The sequence below is a fragment of the Chrysemys picta genome, chromosome 3 (assembly GCF_011386835.1).
Source record: "Chrysemys picta bellii isolate R12L10 chromosome 3, ASM1138683v2, whole genome shotgun sequence".
NCBI lineage: Eukaryota > Metazoa > Chordata > Testudines > Emydidae > Chrysemys > Chrysemys picta.
Window position 1 is genome coordinate 17,591,463 of NC_088793.1, and position 19,819 is coordinate 17,611,281.

Below are 19,819 nucleotides of genomic sequence, written 5' to 3' on the forward strand. Positions count from 1 at the left end.
ACCATTTTCTTTAAAGTGGGAAAAATAAATTTCATCTATTGCATCTGGCGAAGTGGGTATTCACCCACGAAAGCTCATGCTCCAATACGTCTGTTAGTCTATAAGATGCTACAGGACTCTTTGCTGCTAATCATTTTTGTTGCTCTTCTCTGTACTTTTTCCAATTTTAGTATCTTTTTTGAGATGGGGTGACCAGAACTGCATACAGTATTCAAGGTGTGGACATATCAAGGATTTATGTAGTGACATTTGATATTTTCTGTATTATCTATCCCTTTCCTAATGGTTTCTAACATTGTTAGCTTTTTTGACTGTTGCTGCACACTGAGCAGAAGTGTTCAGAGAACTATCCACAACAACTCCAAGTTCTCTTTCGTGAGTCGTAACAGCTAATGTAGACCCCATCATTTTGTATGTAGTTGAAATTATGTTTTCCAATGTGCATTACTTTGCATTTATCAATACTGAATTTATTGTGTCCCATCATCGTTCCACCAAGTTTGTGTTGTCTATTACATCAATATCCTCATTATATACCAGTCACTCAAGTTCACCCATCTTAATATTTAGACTTCTTGCATTTGTATATAAGCACTTATAAAATTTGTCAATATTTAGTTGTTGGCCTTCATGTTATGTAACTGAATGGGACGCTTTCATTTGACAGGTTTTTTTTCAGTTCCGAACTGTACTTCATTAATTTCTGTCCTCTCCTCTTTACTACAATTATCCCTTTAATAAATCATCCCTTAAGAGATGTCTGTCTAAATCACATACTCCTCTGTACCTGTCAGCTTTTCCCCAGCCCTTAGTCTAAGAACTCCTCTTCTACGGTCTTTATAATTTTACAAGCCAGCAATCTGGTTCCTTTTTGGTTTAGGTGGAGCCCATCCTTCCTGTACAGGCTTCTCATTTCCCAAAAGGTTTCCCAATTCCTAATAAACCTAAATCCCTGCTATGAATACCATAGTCTCATCCATTTATTGAGACACTGCAGTTCTACCTGTCTAACTGGCCCTGCAAGCAGAACAGGGAACATTTCAGAGAATGCTACCATGGAGATTCTGGACTTCAATTTTTTACCTACCAGCCTAAATTTGGCCTCCAACACCTCTCTCCTACCTTTCCCTATGTCACTGGCACCTACATGTACCATGATCACCAGCTCCTCCCCAGCACTGCACATAAGGCTGTCTAAATGTCTTGAGAGATCTAAAAACTTCACACCCAGCAGGCAATTCACCATGCAGTTCTCCTGGCCATCACAAACTCAACTATATATTTTTCTAACAAACATATCCTCCATTACCATTATCTGTCTTCCTAATAATAGGGGTCCCCCACCCCAGAGAGGTATCCTCAGCGCAAGAGGATAACCTGACATCTTTTGGAAGGAGGATCCCAACCATAGGATTGTTCTCCTCTACTCCCTCTTGATGCTCTCCTTCCCCGAGATATTCATCTTCCTCAACACAGGGGCTGTCAGACGGGGAGAAGAGCTCAACACAGAGCAAGGGTGGGAAAACTGGAAAAGCTAAGGGAGACGGTACATAGATGAGACTTTTTGTGATATAATGGAGTATTCCCACTATATCACAGAAAGTCTCATCTATGTACCGTCTCACTTAGCTTTTCCAGTTCAGCCACTCTGGTCTCAAGAGCCCCTACTCTGTCTCTGAGGGCCAAGAACTGCTTTCACTGAATGCACACAAACGCCACCTGCCCACAAGGCAGGTAATCATACATGCCGCATTCACTGCAATAAAATGGATAGCCCTCACTCTGCTGCTGGACTTCTGCCTGCATTATTTTTTACTCTTGCTGGGGGCTTTTTGGTTGTTTGTTCTTTATCAGGAAGGAACTTGAGGGCGGGGGGCGCGAATCAGCAGGTGGGAAGGATTATTGGCCTAATTTTAGAGAATGTTTATTAGGTGTATCGGCTCTCATGCTCCCTCTCTAAACTTCCTCGCAAAACTCCTGTTTGCTAGCTCCTTTGGTCTCTTACAAACTGGCTTTTTAAACCCCTGTTCTCCATGAGTTAGCCCTAACCCCCACCCCCTTGTCAAGGGATCCTAAAGGAATTAGGGATCAAAGGATGGCAGGCTAGAAAGCTTCGTTAGGAAGCTCTCAGCTTTGTCTAGCAAACCGCTGGGCTCAGCATATGGCCCCCCCAAACAGACCACACTATAAACTTCAATTAATCAGGCACACTGCAAGCAAGCGCACAATACACACAGACAACAAACTCACCCCAAGGGTAACAGTCACTCCTCCTTCACCTGGAGAACTCCCTTGCAAAACTCCTGTTTGCTGCTCCTGTTCACTAGCTAGACATGAGGAACATGGATTCTATAATAGTTATCTTCCTTCTTTCCACTTGATGAGATAAACCATGACAACCCCATCATCTGTTCTCAATAATGCACATTGAATCTAGAATTCCTGTATGAAAACCAGGAGAGCATAACAAACTCTTTTCAACTCTACAACATCAACTATGTATAGACACTGGACAAAATTCTGTCCTCAGATGTGGTTCTCATAAACTTCAATGGGAGCAATGCACGTGCATGCAAGAATAAAATGAAGCCCACTAGCTTTTTGTTCACAACTCCTCTCCTTCATCTCAGAAGAGATAAGCAGTCTCAAAGGTTCCTCTTTCACATATTAATTTGTTTTTCTTAAAAAAGCATATCTAAAAATCTACAAATAAGCAAAGATTTCCTTCTTAAGTTTTGACCAGTTGTACTAGACAAAAATAATTCTGCTTGACTTGACCAAGCTTACACAGTAAACCACTGATCCTGTTAGAAACCATATAATACTAGGGACTTGTCAACACTTGAAGCGCTACATCTGCGCCCCTATAGCGCTTCAGCGTAGGCACTACCTACGCTGACAGGAGGGGTTGCTATCGGTAATCCACCTCCCCGAGAGGTGGTAGTTAGAGCAACAAAAGACTTCTGTCAACCTAGTACTGCCTACAACAGGAGTTAAGTTGTCTTAACTACACCACTCAAGGGAGTGACAGTCGACCTACCTTTTTAGTGTAGACCAAGTCTAGGTGTCCAACTTTTTACTCAAAATGCAACATCTATAGACTTCCTCTCATATTCCTTTTTGATAGCTACGGTTTGTCCACACATAAATGTAATGAGAGTTCTTTAAACCACCTTTGGCAGAAATTTTGGAAATATTTTGGGCCCAGCCATAGAAAGACAGACTGATGATTAATTGGATTGATTTACCGGATACAGAAACCGCCAGCTGAAAAATCATGCTACGGATGCAGGATTCTGTAGTGTGAGGCACTGATAAAGTCGCATTTCTTACTTTGAATTCAATTGGAAACTCTATAGTGGGAGGCCTCTCTTTTCCTGGAGGTAATCGTGCTCAGAGGAGGCAGAAACTAATCTCAGACTCTTGCTCATCTCTCTTCACAGAATGCACTGTGCTTTTTGCAGACAAACCTGCCATACCAAGCTGCCATGCTTCCCATTGATGATTTTAACAAACTCAAGTAACGGCTAAACATTTGGTAAAGAACCCAAGTCACAAAATTGAAGGCTGCAAAATTCCTGTAAAGTAATTTGCTGCTTCTAACAGAGGTCTAAAGCCTCAGTTTTGGATTGGTGAATATAAAAATAAAATTGATGAAAAAAATCCTTGTAATGGTTGTGCAGGAGGGTTGTGGCACAGAAAAAGTAAAGCAACTAACCAACTTATCTGAATTAAAAATACTCAGTATTTGCATAACACAGATTCTGTCAAAGTTTTTCAAAGCTTTGATTATCCTAGTGTCCTTATAAGTCTATTTTAACAATTACTTTATGGATGTACATACACAACCTCAGAGCTATTTTTTCCACTCAGATAACCACAGGTAGTCTCCAGTTAAATAAGTGATGGCTGTGAATGCCAGTCTCAGGGTAGAAATTGGCCCCAAATCTTCTGGCACTCATACCTACGACTCTGGCAGGTAAAAACTGATCAAATCTAGACTTGTGTAACTGGTGTGGTATTTTAAAGTGCACTCTTTCTGCTTAGACCTACATAGGAGGGCTTTAGCTCAAAGCACAGTCTAGTACTCACACCAAATACCACCACTGGATTGTAGGGCATCACCAAACTTTACCTTTGTATGGTATGAGAATATACGTCATTTCATAGCACCCTAGCATGAAATATATTATGTGGAGATTTAGGCAAGGTTCACTTTTATTTAATATTTTACATAACAGACATTTTGGTAGACTTTTTAAAATTATGTTCTACTCTTTGTTATTTGCAGTATGGTCTTGCAAACCTGAACATACAACTTCTTCTACCACCAATTTACAGATACTCCATTTAGGAAGCACTGACATATTTTGTTTTGATTTAAGCCCAAACTCACAACTAAGTTTTGTTTGCTTCTCTGGACATTTTATTTCGGCTTTTTTTTTTTTTTTTGGTTCAGATTAGGTGACTATAATGAGCACAATATTCAGGTGGGAGAATACCACAGAATTATATGATGGCATAATATTTTAGTGTTAATTTCTATGCCATTCTTCATGCATCCTAGCATTTGTTTTGACTGTCATTGTGCACTGCACAGGTGTTTTTACTTAAGTGTCCAAAACTACACCTTGATCTTTTTGCTGGCGCTTTAAATTAATTTCGAGTCCAGCAATGAGAATACATACTTCTAGTTATTCTTACTAATTTGTCAACAATAAATTTAATCAGCCATCAGGCTCCTCATTCATTTAACTCCGTTAAATCCCTCTAGAATTCCTCAGTCTTCTCTACTTTTGACTAACCTAATTTTGTGTTATCTGCAAATTCTGCAACCTCACTGTTCAGCCTTACACCTTTAGCTTTCCATGGTTCTAAGCTTCTTTTTTATTATTATTTTAATTTTATTAAAGTCAGTCAGTTTCTTTCTTTTGGACCTCAACTGCAGCATCTTTGCCCTTCTCAACTCCTTTCCAAACACAGCTGCTAAGATCAACTTCCTGGCTCTCACACTGACCACACCACTCTCTTCTCTGTGTACCTATTTATCCATTACATGAAACACAAGCTTGTCTTTGTCTCTAAGGCCCCTCATAATTTAGTCCCACCGTGACTATCAACTCCCACCTTTGCTCTGCAAATAATGTCAACCTCATTTGCCCACCTCTACACAAGGCTCCACAACCCTTACTTTAATACAAACAGATAAGATTTCATGGGAATAAAATCTCATGGAAAAAGAAATTCAGGAGAGCTGACTGTTTCTCAAAGAGACAATATTAAAAGCACAACAGGAAACTATCCCAATGCAAAAGAAAAATAGGAAGAATAGTAAGAGGCCCATATTGCTCAATCAGGAGCTCTTTAGTGACCTAAAAATCAAAAGGGAATCCTACAAAAAGTGGAAACATGGACAAATTGCCAAGGATGAGTACAAATTAAAAGCACAAACATGCAGGGACAAAATGAGAAAGGCAGAGGCACAAAATTAGTCATACCTAGCAAGGGACATAAGAGGTAACAAGAGATTCTATAAAAACCATTAAGAGAAAGATGAAGGAAAGTGTGGGTCCTCTGCTTAGTGGAGAAGGAGAGCTAAGAACAAATCAAATCAAGAAAGCTAAGGTGTTTAATGCCCATTTTGCTTCATTCTCTGGTTAATTAATATTAACAACAAGGAAGAAGCAATGCAAGCCAAATTAAGGTAAGAATGGGTTAAAGAATATTTATAAGTTAGATGAATTCAGGAAGGTATGACCAGATGCACTTCATCCTAGGGTACTTAAGGAACTAATTGAAGCAATTTTTGAACCATTAGTGATTATCTTCGAGAACTCCTGGAGGACTGGAGAAGGGCAAAATATTATCCATCTTTAAAAGGGAACAAAGAGGATCCAGGAGATTATAGACCAGTCAGCCTAACTTCAATACCTGGAAAGATACGAGAACAAATTATTAAACAATTAATGTGTAAGCGCCTAGATTATAATAAAGTTAAAAGTAATAGCCAACATGGATTTGTCAAGAACAAATCATGCTAAACCACGCTAATTTCCTTCTTTAACAAGATTATTGGCCTGGTGGATGGGAGGAAGCTGTAGACAAGACACACCTTGATTTTAATAAAGCTGTTGCTGCAGTCCCAACTGACATTCTCATAAGCAAACTAAGGAAATGTATTCTAGATGAAATTACTGTGAGGTGGATGCACAACTGTTTGAAAGCGAATACTCAAAGAATAGTTAATAATGGTTTGCTATCAAATTGGGAGGACATATCAAGTGGGGTCCTGCAGGGTCTGATAGTATTTATAAGGCCCTACGTGAATTGCAGGATGATTGTCAAAGAAATGATGCCCAGTTGAGAATAAGACATGGAAAATCATGGAAAAGTAATAAATGACCTTTATTAATTGCCACAATTTGGAAAAGCCAAAGAAGACATATTTGTTTATGAAAAATTTGCTGGAACAATATAAATACTCAAGTATTATGTTATGACTGCCCTTTTTAAAAATAATAATAATAACCACCAGACATTTTGCTGCAATGATATTACAGTCATTAATGCACAGGGCTGACAGCTGCTATCAGCTTGGATAAATGGGGTTCTACTGTACTAATGGGGAAAAAAGTGTGTTACAAACCACAAAATGTATGCAAAATTGGGGACTGTGCAAAGTAAGCTAATTAAAATCAAAACTGCAGTGGAAACCTAATATTGCGGGAATCAGAATTTCCACAATATCGCAAATTAAGTAGGACCTTACCTATTTAATATTTTCATTAATGACATGGAAATGGAATGGAGAGTAAGCTTATAAAATTTGTGAATGATGCCAGACTTGGAGGGTTTGCAAGCGCTTTGGTCAACAGGATTAGAATTCAAAACCACCTTGACAAAATTGTAGAACTGATCTAAACTCAACAAAATGAAATTCAATAAAGACAAGTACAAAGTTCTACACTTATGAAGGAAACAAAATCAAATACACAACTATACAAAGTGGAGAATAACTGGCTAGGCAGTAATACTGCTGAAAAGGATCTGGGGGTTACAGTGGATCACAACCTGAAGGAGTCACACTGGGGTATATTTAACAGAGGTGTTGTAGGTGCCCTCGACTCGGCATTGCAAGGCCTCAGTTGGAGTACTGTGTCCAGTTTCGGGCACTGCACTTTAAGAAAGCAGTGGACAAATTGGAGATAGTTCAGAGGAGAGCAACAAAAGTTATAAATAGTTTAGAAAACTTCATCTATGAGGAAAGGTTTAAAAAACCTGGACACGTTTAATTTTGAGAAAATACTGAGGGGGGAAACCTATAAAAGTCTTCACCGTGTTCTTAGTGTATTTGATCAATTGCTCTCCACGTCCACTGAAGGGGACAAGAAGTCCCTTGATCGTCAGCAAGGGAGATTTCAGTTAGAGATCAGGAAAAACTTTCTATCAGAATAGCTAAGTTCTAGAACAGGCTTTCAAGGGAGGTTGTGGAATCCCCATCATTGGAGGTTATTAACAACAGCTTAGACCAGGGGTCCCCAACCTTTTTCGTCTGGCAGGTGCCAGACGATGAGCCACCGCGGACCGTGGCCAGCGGACGAGCATGTGCTGAAATGCCACCAAGAAGCGGCAACATCAATAGGCGTCGCCGCTGAAATGCCGCCGACAAGCAGCGTCATCCAGAGGTGTCGCCGCTGAAATGCCGCCGATTTTCGGCGGCATTTCAGCGGCGACACCTCTGGATGACGCTGCTTGTCGGCGGCATTTTGGCGGATGCTCGTCCGCCGGCCAGTACGTGGGCGCACATAGATGCCATGGCGCCCGCAGGCACCACGTAGGGGACCACTGGCTTAGACAAACACCTCTTAGGGATGGTCTAGGAGGTATACTTGGTGCAGCTTCAGTGCAGGGGGCTGGACTAGATGACCTCTCAAGGTCCCCTCTGGGCCTACATTTCTATGATTCCATAATAATAAAGAGTAATTAAAAAGTTAAATTTAGTCATACTTTATTGGTAGTCAATACATCCCCTTTTACGGATCCCACCATAACACGAAGCCTGTGAGCCACCAGGTCTTTGCAGCAGCATATCCTAACACATAATATTTGTTCTGTTTTGACATCTGTTTCAGTGTCTGACAATGGGAGCAAACATCCTTTTGTTCACTTTTAAACATTTAGAGTGAGACTTTCAAGAGCTCTCTGAATTGGGCTAACAGCTCCCACTCAAGTCATTGAGAGTTTTACTATCAACTTCATAGCAGCAGCAATAAGCAAACATTGGGTGCTTTTGAAAATAACCACCTTTTTCCCTTTCCCCCACCACCGATTAACCTCTTGTTTACTACCTCCCATTATTCCTTTTTCATTTTCCTGTTGAAAGTTTTAAGGTGTTGTTTTGATTACAAATATTTTGCTAGCTTTGAGAACATTTTAATTATATTTTGGAATACCCCAAGCATGTGAAAGTGCTTGGCTAGGGAGGGGGCTAGAAGATTACTTATGAATAAAATTATTCTGTACATTTAATAGTGCCATGGAAACTAATCATGATTTTTAGCATTACTGCTGATCTTTTTATTAAATACAAAATGTAAATTGGTCTAGCAAAATATAGTTTCCCACAAAGGCATCAACTTAAGTTTCAGTACTTTGGAGAGACAGATTTCTGACTAGTTACCAAGGATCTCATAACCCAGGGGTTCTCAACCTTTTTCTTTCTGAGGAACCCCCCAACACGCTATAAAAATTCTGTGGCCCACCTGTGCCACAACAACTGTTTTTCTGCATATCCAGTAGATTAGAAGACAGAGCTGGTCTTAGGGGGTAACAAGTAGGGCAACTGCCCGGGGCCCCAAGTCACAGGGGGGCCCATGAAACTACGTTGCTTAGGCTTCAGCCCCACACAGCGGGCTCGGGCTTCAGCTTTCTGCCCTGGTCCCCAGAGAGTCTAACGCCAGCCTTGCTTTCTGGTTTATTTTGGAGGACCCCCTAAAACCTGCTTGTGACCCCACACGGGCCTCTGGCCTGCTGGTTGAGAAACTCTTGTCATAACCAACTAAATAATGCCCAGAACAGAAAAAGCACATGGCTAACTGCCTTCCCCATTTTCTTTGTAGACTTCATGATAGCAACAAAACAGTCCACACAATTTCTGTGGGATTATCACACTTCTTGGGTTTGGCCTGCTGTCTTACCACATCCCTTGAGGCACGCTATTATCACCCAGAAATGCAGAATCTAGCATGCCTTATTTCTTAAGGGTATCATGTAGGGATGGTATTAACAACCAAGAAAGGTGCTCAACATGGCCTAAAATTATTATGCAAATGTAATTCCTACCACATGTAGTTTATTAAATTATAGTTCGCTTATGCTGACAAGTTACTAATTGACTAATCACGTTTCAGACAGTCGCATTTTGCGTTATTCAAAATTAAGTCCATAAGAGCAATGTAGTTGGTTGTGACACTGTTTGGCTTAGCAAATAAGCCTGTATATTGAAGAGCTGGGTGAATTCTATTAAACCTTGAGCTTTATGGTCAACCCTATTGTTCCAAAAACATGAGTCAGACCCCCAAAATAAAAAAAATGTGAAGGGTTCTTTTTATTCGCCTTCTAGTTTTCAAGCTTTCAGAGCATACTCTGGTCATCTGTTCAAACTTCCAAAATTTCATGTTTTAAAAAAAAATAAAAAGTAAGCTAAGATTCTCATACCAAATATCTCAGGAGTTGGCAAAACTACTTATGACACCACTCTCACTACTAATGCAGCAACAACAAACAAGATGAAAAGTCATCATAAGAGACAGGTTACCAATCTACAAACATGAGGCCTGAGCAAACCCCATTGAAGTCAATGGGAATATTTCCATTGGCTTCAATGGGAGTTGGGATCTGGCCCATGGTAAAAAATAATAAACTTAAAACAGTAAAGGAAGGTGAAGGGAGAGAGGAGAAGACTCATAGCAGGTAGAAGAACATAGGAGTTTAGCTGAATATTTCAAAAGGAAGGCATTCTCTAAATACCTCATCAACAGAATTTGTTTCTAATTTCCATTTGGTTCAAATTATAACCCTTCAAGTAAACTCAGTTCTACAAAAATCTTCTGAAGTACCTCACAACACACCCTTAATGTTGCTACAGGACGTCCTGGTCTAAGCTGGGGATTTATATTGGTATAGCTACATCGCTCAAGGATGTGAAAAATCCACAGCCCCGAGAGAGGTAACTATACCGACTTAACCCAGTTGTAGACAGTGCTATGTCAACAGAAGAATTCTTCTGTGGACCTAACTACCGTCTCTCGGGGAGCTGGATTGCCTATGCCGATGGGAGACCCACTCCTGTTGGCATAGGTAGCATCTACGCTTAAGCATTGCAGCTGCCTGCTGTACCATTTTAAGTGTAGACATACCCTGAAGCTAAATATATTGCCCAAAACCTCATTTTCTCCTGGAATGCATATTTAATAAATACTTTGCATGTATATAGTTCTTTTCATTCATAGGTCACAAAGCGTTTTAGTCATTTGTGTAATTTCTAGAGCTGAAGTTGCTGACCAATATATAAAGCATATCTTAATACGTTTAGTAAATGATAATGAAAACCACTGCACATTTATAAGAGCTCAACAGAAAAAAAAAATGCATTCTCTTGGACTTGAGAATGTATTAAATGCTCAGAACCTGGGAACAGGTAGTTTTTTATTCATTGCAAAGTCTGGACCCTTCACCTATAAAACACCACACTTGTACTGCTATCTAAATAAAAATCCATCAATCCCCCTGCCCCCACCAAAAAATATGTGGGCGAGAGAAACCACCAAACTCTCAGAATGGCAAAGATACAACACCATCACAAAACAACACTCAACGGTACCTGGCACACTTTTAGTGTAACTGGACATCAGCAACTTGTTCTATATAAATTATAAAAACATTTTCAAAGTTGTTTACAAACATGAATATAAATAGGGCATAGTGAAACGTTTAGTAAGTGATAAGTGTAAACCCCAGGGAAATTGAGAAGAGGAGAGAAACAGGATTCAGACCACCAGGCTGAGGAGTTACGTGTACCCATACTCCCCAGAGTGGTCACCTGTTCTGGGTGCCTCAGTTATGTCTTGCATTTGAAGAAGTGAGGTTCTTACCCACGAAACCTTATGCTCCCAATACTTCTATTAGTCTCAAAGGTGCCACAGGACCCTCTGATGCTTTTTTCAGTTATTAGGGTGCTTTGAACCTGAATTTCAGACTTGTTGAGAATCTACAGCTGCCACTGAGGTCAAGTGGAGTTGTGGGTGTTCAGCACCTCTGAAATTCAGGCCCGAAGCACCCCAGATTGGACACCCCAAACACTCAGGCTCCTGCAACAGGTAGCCAATTCGGGGGGGGGGGGGGAGGGAAGCTTGGTTTTAGCATCTGGTACCAGGGAACAGATAACGTTACAAGGAAAGGAGCTGCAGAGGCTTTCCCCAGACCTGGGCTGCAAGTGGCACAGCACTGGGTGGTATCTAGCCCAGGCGCTGGGAGACGTAGTACCATGATAACAGAGGCCAAGGCACATTAGCAGACATTCCTGCAACAGGGTGCAAGACTCAGGAACACACATAACCCTCCCCTTCTCTCTCCCCCCCCCAACCCTCCCCAAAAAAGATTACTAGGCAGCCAGGCAATACATCCCTTGGGTCAATACCTCCACAGCCCCATAAACTCCCTGCTAAGTTAGGCAATAGCAACACGCTGTTCGCTCGCCCTTGCTGGTGACTCACTCAAAGGCTCAGACACACGGGGCTGGACGCAGAGGTGTGCAAGGAAGGAAGGCGCAGCCTGGCCTGGTGGTGGCCAATTAACCCCAGTGGGCTGATGTCCAGAGACAGAGGGACGGTTGGACAGGGGGAGAGAGGAGCTGCGCCGTCCTCTTTCCCCTACCACCAGACACGGAGAGAGGAACCGAGGCCTCTCAGCAGCCGCTCGGCTCTAGGTGACTAACCGACCAGGGGGAAAATGGCGCCGCCCGCCGGGGGCGGGGCCGGTTCCGCCACACATCGGCTGCGGAGCACCCGCGCCTCCATCTTCTGTGTGGCGTCTCGCGCCGCTTCTCCCTGGGCGGCCGGCGGCGGTTGGAGCCCCGCGTGAGAGGGGGGCGGAGCAGGGGCGGGCCGCGCTGTGCCCAGCCCTGGCTCGGCCGCTGCTCCCGCTTCCCTCCGAAAGGGGTTTGCCCCTGCGCGGCGGCCTGGGTGGCGCGGGAGAGGAGAGCTGGGGGATCCCCCAGAGGAGGCCCCTGCTTGTAGGAGACCCCCTAGAGGTGCTCGGGTATCCCCCGCCGGTTTCAGAAGAGACCCTGGAGCCATCAGGAGGTGCTTCTACAGGCATCTCTACAGTCCCCTCTCGGCACCTGGCTAGGAAGTGCCATATGTTGCATTTACATTAGACATTAAAAGGGCACCGATCTATCACGCTGTGCCCCTTGCCATAAAGGCAGATGCTTATAAGATTTCTCTTCCGCCCGCAGCAGACAGGAGAGGCCCTATAGCAGCCAGGCACTGCTGCAGATCATGTGTCTGAGGTTTAGACCCGATAGCAGTGGTTTTCAACCGGGGGGGGGCGGGGGTCTAAGTGGGAGCTCTAAAAGGTTGTTACCATAGAACAGTGATTTTCAATTTGTGATTTGCGGACCCCTGCGGCTGCAGACTAAGATTTCCAGAGGGGTCTGCACCTTCATTTGAAAAATTTTTAGGGGTCCGCAAATGAAAAAAGGTTAAAACCCACTGCCCCATAGCAACCAGGCACTACTGCAGGTCATGTATCTAAGGCCTAGACCCTTTAGTAGCTAGGCACTACTACAGGTGGTGTATCTGAGGCTTAGACACTACAGGAACCAGGCTGTACTGAAGGTAGTATATGTCAGGCTTTAAGGAAGGGTCCCAGTGACTCTGAGACAAAAATTAATCTAAAAATAATAAGCACCCAGGGGTGTTCAAAGGGTTGCCAAAGACCCATAGCTCCATCTCAAAGTGATGCTTCACCTATGAGGGTTTGATGCAAGATCCTCGCTTTTGGGCAAGTTTAAATGTCCCAAAAAGTGGGTTTTCTGATGAGTCTCGCAGGAAAACTGTTCCACAGCTTAATAGCTATCCCCGTCAGGAAGGTTTTGGGGGATATTAAGCTAAAGTCTGGTTTGTACATGGATTTTGTACCAGTATAACTATTTTGGTTGGAGGTGTGATACACCAATAAAATATAAAACCCCTAGTTTGGACACTGTTATTCTGGCATAAAGATAACATACCGATATACCTTATTCCCCTTCCTGTATGGGAATAAACTATAGTGGTATAAGCCCACTTATACTGGTATAAACACAGCCATACTATGGAATTGTACTATTTTATACTAATACAGTTGAAGCGATACAACTTCTGTATGCAGCCAAGTCCTAAATTTTCTCTCTAATTTCATCCCATGACTCCTAATAATACCCTCTTATTAAACCCTAAACAAACCCTAAACTCTGTCCTTGACATCTGCTTGTTTCAAATACTTGCATACTGCATCATGACCATTGCCTCTCCCAGGTGTTAATTAGCAAAATATACATATTTAGCTCTTTTAACTTTTCCTCATAATTCCATTCTTCTGTCCTCTGCACCTCCAAATAATTTGTGTTGCTTTTCTGTGAATTCCCTCCAGTGTCTCAACAACTTTCTAGCACAGGGAACAGGTTCCTAAAAGGGAAGCTTATTTTGTTACAGACTACTAGAATCAGAGTTACTTGGAAGCTGCCTACCTACTATCCCAAATAATATGTGATTTGTGACACTGCTACTGACATGGCTAAGTGGCTACGTGCATGGGGTTATTCCTGTCACTCCACAATCCTATGCAGAGTCTGTAAAATAGAATTAACAAAGATAAGCAGAAAATATAAAATAAGAAAGTACATTATGTTTGTGATTTTTTTTTTTAGGCTGTGTAAAAAAGGCATGAAATGTTTTTTAAAGGCTTGTTTGGGATTGTGACTTCACAAGATTGTTAATCAAACAGTCTCTCTCTATAGATATAGATATAATTTTTCTTTTGTCATCACACATTTAACTAAAACTCTTGTACAGTTGGCAATCATGTAAAAACTTTACCAGGAACAATTGTCCTCAGAAACCAGTCTGGTGGCTGCACAACTGTATGTTCATTATAGTAGATTTTAGGTTATAATTTTCTTTGAAGGGGGTGGGGCTAGCATTCAGCAAATTAATCCTTAAAGGGCCGCCTGAATCCTGACTTATTAGAAATTAATCTTGAAGAAACTTTTCATCTTTTTTCCATAGCTCCCTCATGCTCCCCCCATCCTGTTCCCTTCTGCCACCAATGGCATGCCCCAAAGGCACCCTCTCTTCCTGCTCCCTCCTATCAATACCCTATCAGCCCCTTCTGTTTGCCTCCTTCCTATGTCTTTCCCTCCTTCTATCCCATTTCTACCTCCTACTCACACATCTTGGGGAGACTGGAAGATATTACCACTCACAGATAGCTAGCCAGCTGAGTGATCTCAACATCTCTTCCTTTCTGCTGGTGCCTACAATTGTATAGGAAGAGCTGAGAGCAGCCCAAGCACTGACAGTACCAGAGTAGCAAAAGGCCAGCATTGCTGGTGGTGGTGGTTTTTAGAGTTACAGCAGAGAAGCTGAGACACTGACTGGGACTGTTCCCTCCCATGATAGATTTACAGATACCTAAACAGCCCCTGACAAATCATTTTTGTCAAGTATTCTCCTGAAAAAGAAAAAAAAAATCTGTCAAGTTGAAAAAGATTTAGCAGTCTTCCCCAGTCCTTGCCTTCCATCGGAAGCTTTTACTTCAGTTCTGTAGTCCTCAATTGAGTACTGTGGGAAATATACAGGGAAGGCAAGGATTAATATTCCTGATAATTCTAATATATAAATCAAGCAAAATATATTGGAATGAATGAGCATGCCCATTGACAACTACATGTTTCCAGAAGCCTGAGCAGTCTCAGAGTCACTTGAGTGCTTGTGCAGTTAAAAGTACTATGCTTGCTATTGGATAAGTCTCTTGAGTTCTTACTAAACTTCATAGGGACTTAAAATAATTTCAGGCTTTCTTTATGCATCATGAAGAACCAAAAAAGGACACAAACATCGTTTCCCTTGGCAAGTCACCTTTAAGATACATAAGTCATTATGAAATGTCTCGTTGCTTTCACAAACTGGAGTCTGCTGAAACCATAACACATACAACGTTTTACTTTTGAATAAGCCTGATTTTCTCTGTCATTTGTTTTCACTTTTATTGGTCTGCAGAACATAAGTAAGAAAAAGATTTTATTTTCCCCTACATAGCATATAATTTACATCAGTCATCCCAGAAGGTCAGTACCACTGGGGTGTCATTTAAGCACAATGAATATAAAGTAATGAAGTTCTTGCCAGAGTGGATGGACATAACTTCTTAGAGAAAGAGAGAGTTTCCAAAGCATGTGGGGAAAACACAACGGGAGACCAAGTGAATTCATCACACCACAAAAATGTCTCCATCCTGTCGACAAAGTCATTAAAGGAAAATGAACCATTGTTGCTCTTAGACGTTTGCATTCCTTTGGCACAGTAATTTCAGTACAGAAGCATTGGTGCAAGGAGATTTTGCACACATTGGAGAAAAAAAATCTTTTAAAAAAGATAGTGTCCAGAATATGTAATAAAAGAAATCCTCCATGTTCCAAAGAGGGGCCAGAATCTCTACAGAAGCCACAACTAATAAAGAACCATCTGCAGTAGGACAGAGTGGTCTCTTTTTCTCCTGCCAACAAGCCTAACCGAATGGCAACATGGACAATTCTTTTCGAATGACCTACAAATGATGTCCTCCTTTAATTATACCAACATTTCTACCTTTTGCCGAACCATGATGGCCCTCGTTTTAAAGATGCCTTATTGAGGGTTCTTCTCCCCCCCCCCCTCCTTTTTTGTAACTTACTTTGTTTGCTTTCACTAATGCTTTACAGTCTCCGTAGAAACAATCTGGGAGGAATGTGGGGATTAGAGAGGTTTGCTGTATTCAATTTTATTTAATTTTCTGGCAAAGGGTGTCCAAATTATAGAAAAATGTCACATGTGTTTGTAGTCAATTGTAACATATATCAGTTTCAGGTGCTAGGTTTTACTTTTAAATACAGATTTTTCTCATCATAGGAACACTACTTTAAAGTAAGAATGGCCAACATGCAGTGTATAATATCAAAGGTAGTTCTAGAAAGCTGCAGCAGAATTGTTCATGTATGTGTCCCTTTATACATCAGCAGTTCCACAGTAAGGTAGAGTCCTCTGAATTGACAGACTGGTGGAAAGACAAACATGCAAACTAAGAATATCTTATTGCCCTTATATAAATCCATGGTACGCCCACATCTTGAATACTGCGTACAGATGTGGTCTCCTCATCTCAAAAAAGATATACTGGCATTAGAAAAGGTTCAGAGAAGGGCAACTAAAATTATTAGGGGTTTGGAATGGGTCCCATAAGAGGAGAGATTAAAAAGGCTAGGACTTTTCAGCTTGGAAAAAAGGAGACTAAAGGGGGATATGATAGAGGTATATAAAAACATGAGTGGTGAGGACAAAGGGAATAAGGAAAACTTATTTACTTGTTCCCATAATATAAGAACTAGGGGCCACCAAATGAAATTAATGGGCAGCAGGTTTAAAACAAATAAAAGGAAGTTCTTCTTCACACAGCGCACAGTCAACCTGTGGAACTCCTTGCCTGAGGAGGTTGTGAAGGCTAGGACTATAACAGGGTTTAAAAGAGAACTAGATAAATTCATGGAGGTGAAGTCCATTAATGGCTATTAGCCAGGATGGGTAAGGAATGGTGTCCCTAGCCTCTGTTTGTCAAAGGGTGGACATGGATGGAAGGAGAGAGATCACTTGATCATTACCTGTTAGGTTCACTCCCTCTGGGACACCTGGCATTGGTCACTGTCAGTAGACAGGATACTGGGCTGGATGGACCTTTGGTCTGACCCAATATGGCCATTCTTGTGTTCTTAAGCCATCATCTTGATTATCAAAGCCTCATAGGAATGTAAAAAGAATGAGGCGTACTTGTGGCATCTGAGAGACTAACAAATTTATTTGGGCATAAGCTTTCATGGGCTAAAACCACTGCATGCATCCGATGAAGTGGGTTTTAGCCCACGAAAGCTTATGCCCAAATAAATGTGTTAGTCTTTAAGGTGCCACAAGTACTCCTCGTTCTTTTTGCTGATACAGACTAACACGGCTACCACTCTGAAACCTGTCATAGGAATGTGTTACAGTGGAAGCCACTTCTGTTTCACCAGTTGCTTTGAAAAGAATAAGAGACAAATCACTAAACCATTTTTAAACAGCTGCCGTAAGAGAAAGTTACCTTTAAAAGATACACCTCTACCCCGATATAACGCGACCCGATATAACATGAATTCGGCTATAACACGGTAAAGCAGTGCTCCGGGGGGGGGGGGCACGCACTCCGATGGATCAAAGCAAGTTCGATATAACGTGGTTTCACCTATAACACGGTGAGATTGTTTGGCTCCCAAGGACAGCGTTATATCGAGGTAGAGGTGTACATCTAGGGTGACCAGATGTCCCGATTTTATGGGGACAGTCCCAATATTTGGGGCTTTGTCTCGTATAGGCGCCTATTACCCCCCACCACCTCCTGTCCTGATTTTTCACACTTGCTGTCTGGTCACCCTATGTACATCAGAGCAGAGAATTTACATAAACTGAACAGAGTGTGGGGAGGGGGGTGGGAACTGTATGCCAGCAAACACCAATTCTCACCTGCTAACTTTTACAAATAAGTTTGCAGACAACAGCAACAAGCATGCTGCTTATCCATCATTTACAGTCACTGAAGTGCAGTGAGCTAAATCCGCTCACTCCCTGGCAATTGTCCCAGTTAACTGGGTGTGCTGTTTATTAGGGTGCTGATTAAAGTGTACTCTATAATATAATAGGTATGTAGTTGCCAACTTTTATTCGCTTCTGGTTCATATGGATAAAATCACGAGCTCAGACAAGAACGATGTGAAAATAATGGTGTATTTTGTGCCAAAAGGGAATAAAGGATGGAAACTAAAGATTTGGAGCAATTTGGAGGAAACTAACGATTTGGAGACACAGCATTAGATAGCACAACATGTTGTTATGACAGATCGGTTGTGTTGTGTACTCCAGATATGGCCTAGAGAAGTGGTTCTCAAACTAGGGCCGCCGCTTGTTCAGGGAAAGCCCCTGGCGGGCCGGACCGGTTTGTTTACCTGCCGCGTCCGCAGGTTCGGCTGATCGCAGCTCCCAGTGGCCACGGTTCGCTGCTCCAGGCCAATGGGGGCGGCGGGAAGCGGCGCGGGCGGAGGGATGTACTTGCCACCGCTTCCCACCGCCCCCATTGGCCTGGAACGGTGAACCGTGGCCACTGGGAGCTGCGATCTGCCGAACCTGCGGATGCAGCAGGTAAACAAACCGGCCCGGTCCGCCAGGGGCTTTCCCTGAACAAGCGGCAGCCCTAATTTGAGAACCACTGGCCTAGAGCCTCAATTTGTAATTATGATGTTACATACATACACCCTCACTTCTATCAGCCCACGTGCCAAACACATACACATAAGCAACATACCACTGCAGTTGAAACAAATAGCAAAAGCTAAAGTTGCAGTTGTGGTCCAGACTGACTTTGTTGATCTCAGGTAATCCATTGGAGGCAAGGGCATGCAGAGACCTAATGCTTATGCAATGCCACCTGCTCCTTTCTCCTACCTAGCTCCCTGCCACTCCTCAGCTTGCACAAGATGTAGCCTGCACAAGATGTATTGCCATGGTCTCCACAGAAAGTTCAATGTGGGGAACTTAGAGGGTGCTGGAACAATTTTTATAGTGAGGGTGCTGATGAAGGAAACATGTATTTGTTGTTTGTTATTACTACTTTAAGACAGGGGGTGTGGTAGCACCCCTAATTTCAGTACCACTAGGAACTTGTGTACACTACTGTATACTTAATCTGAAGTAAGGACTTGTCTACAACTTGGAGTTAGCCACATGCCACAATTCAATTAACAGTGGCCAACAACCAATATCGCTGCACCAATGAAAATAAATATCATAATTTGCACCAACTGAGTATTTGCCCCACCAGAAGCAATGGATTTAAACTGCAGCAAGGGAGGTCTAGGTTGGACATTAGGAAAAAGTTCCTAACTGTCAGGGTGGTTAAACACTGGAATAAATTGCCTAGGGAGGTTGTGGAATCTCCATCTCTGGAGATATTTAAGAGTAGGTTAGATAAATGTCTATCAGGGATGGTCTAGACGGTATTTGGTCCTGCCATGCGGGCAGGGGACTGGACTCGATGACCTCTCGAGGTCCCTTCCAGTCCTAGAATCTATGAATCTATGAATCTATACAGTGTTCCAAGCAAATGTAGCTTTCCTTGTTTGCACTGGTGCAGTTGTATCAGCAGCTGACTCCCAAGTACAGACAAAGCCTAACTTACTCTGATTTGCCCCAAAGATTTACAAATCTGCTCAACCTCCTGATTCTAGCTGCTTCCTGAACTGGTCTCACCAAGGTGTATCAATTTCCTGATTTGGAATGCAAAGAAGGCATTCTAGATTGTATCTCTAGGGATAGAACTACTCTAGAGAGATCTCTATGATTAAAGAGCCCCAACTAGGAGGGCTCAAACGTTGAAGAATAAAGCCTGGTGCATAGTCCCCCTACTTGCCCATACATCTGGAGCTATGACTAAAGCAAAA

The 19,819-nt window shown here is 42.2% G+C and overlaps 2 protein-coding genes across 34 annotated transcripts in view; one reads left to right on the forward strand and one right to left on the reverse strand.

The window, feature by feature from the left end:
• SUPT3H (SPT3 homolog, SAGA and STAGA complex component) overlaps positions 1–12,225 on the reverse strand; it is a 445,969-nt gene extending 433,744 nt beyond the window's left edge. For 6 of the 31 annotated variants that reach the window (XM_065587536.1, XM_005297392.3, XM_065587535.1 and 3 more), the window contains exon 1: positions 11,775–12,072. The gene's annotated coding sequence lies outside the window, so the exon portion shown is untranslated. Of the gene's footprint in view, positions 1–10,882; positions 10,923–11,698 lie in introns of all 31 variants that reach the window. The other 25 variants (XM_065587534.1, XM_065587542.1, XM_065587539.1 and 22 more) reach the window with 15 other exon arrangements.
• Positions 1–19,819, forward strand: part of RUNX2 (RUNX family transcription factor 2) — a 200,986-nt gene that overhangs the window by 55,525 nt on the left and 125,642 nt on the right. The gene's annotated exons all lie outside the window — the stretch shown is intronic.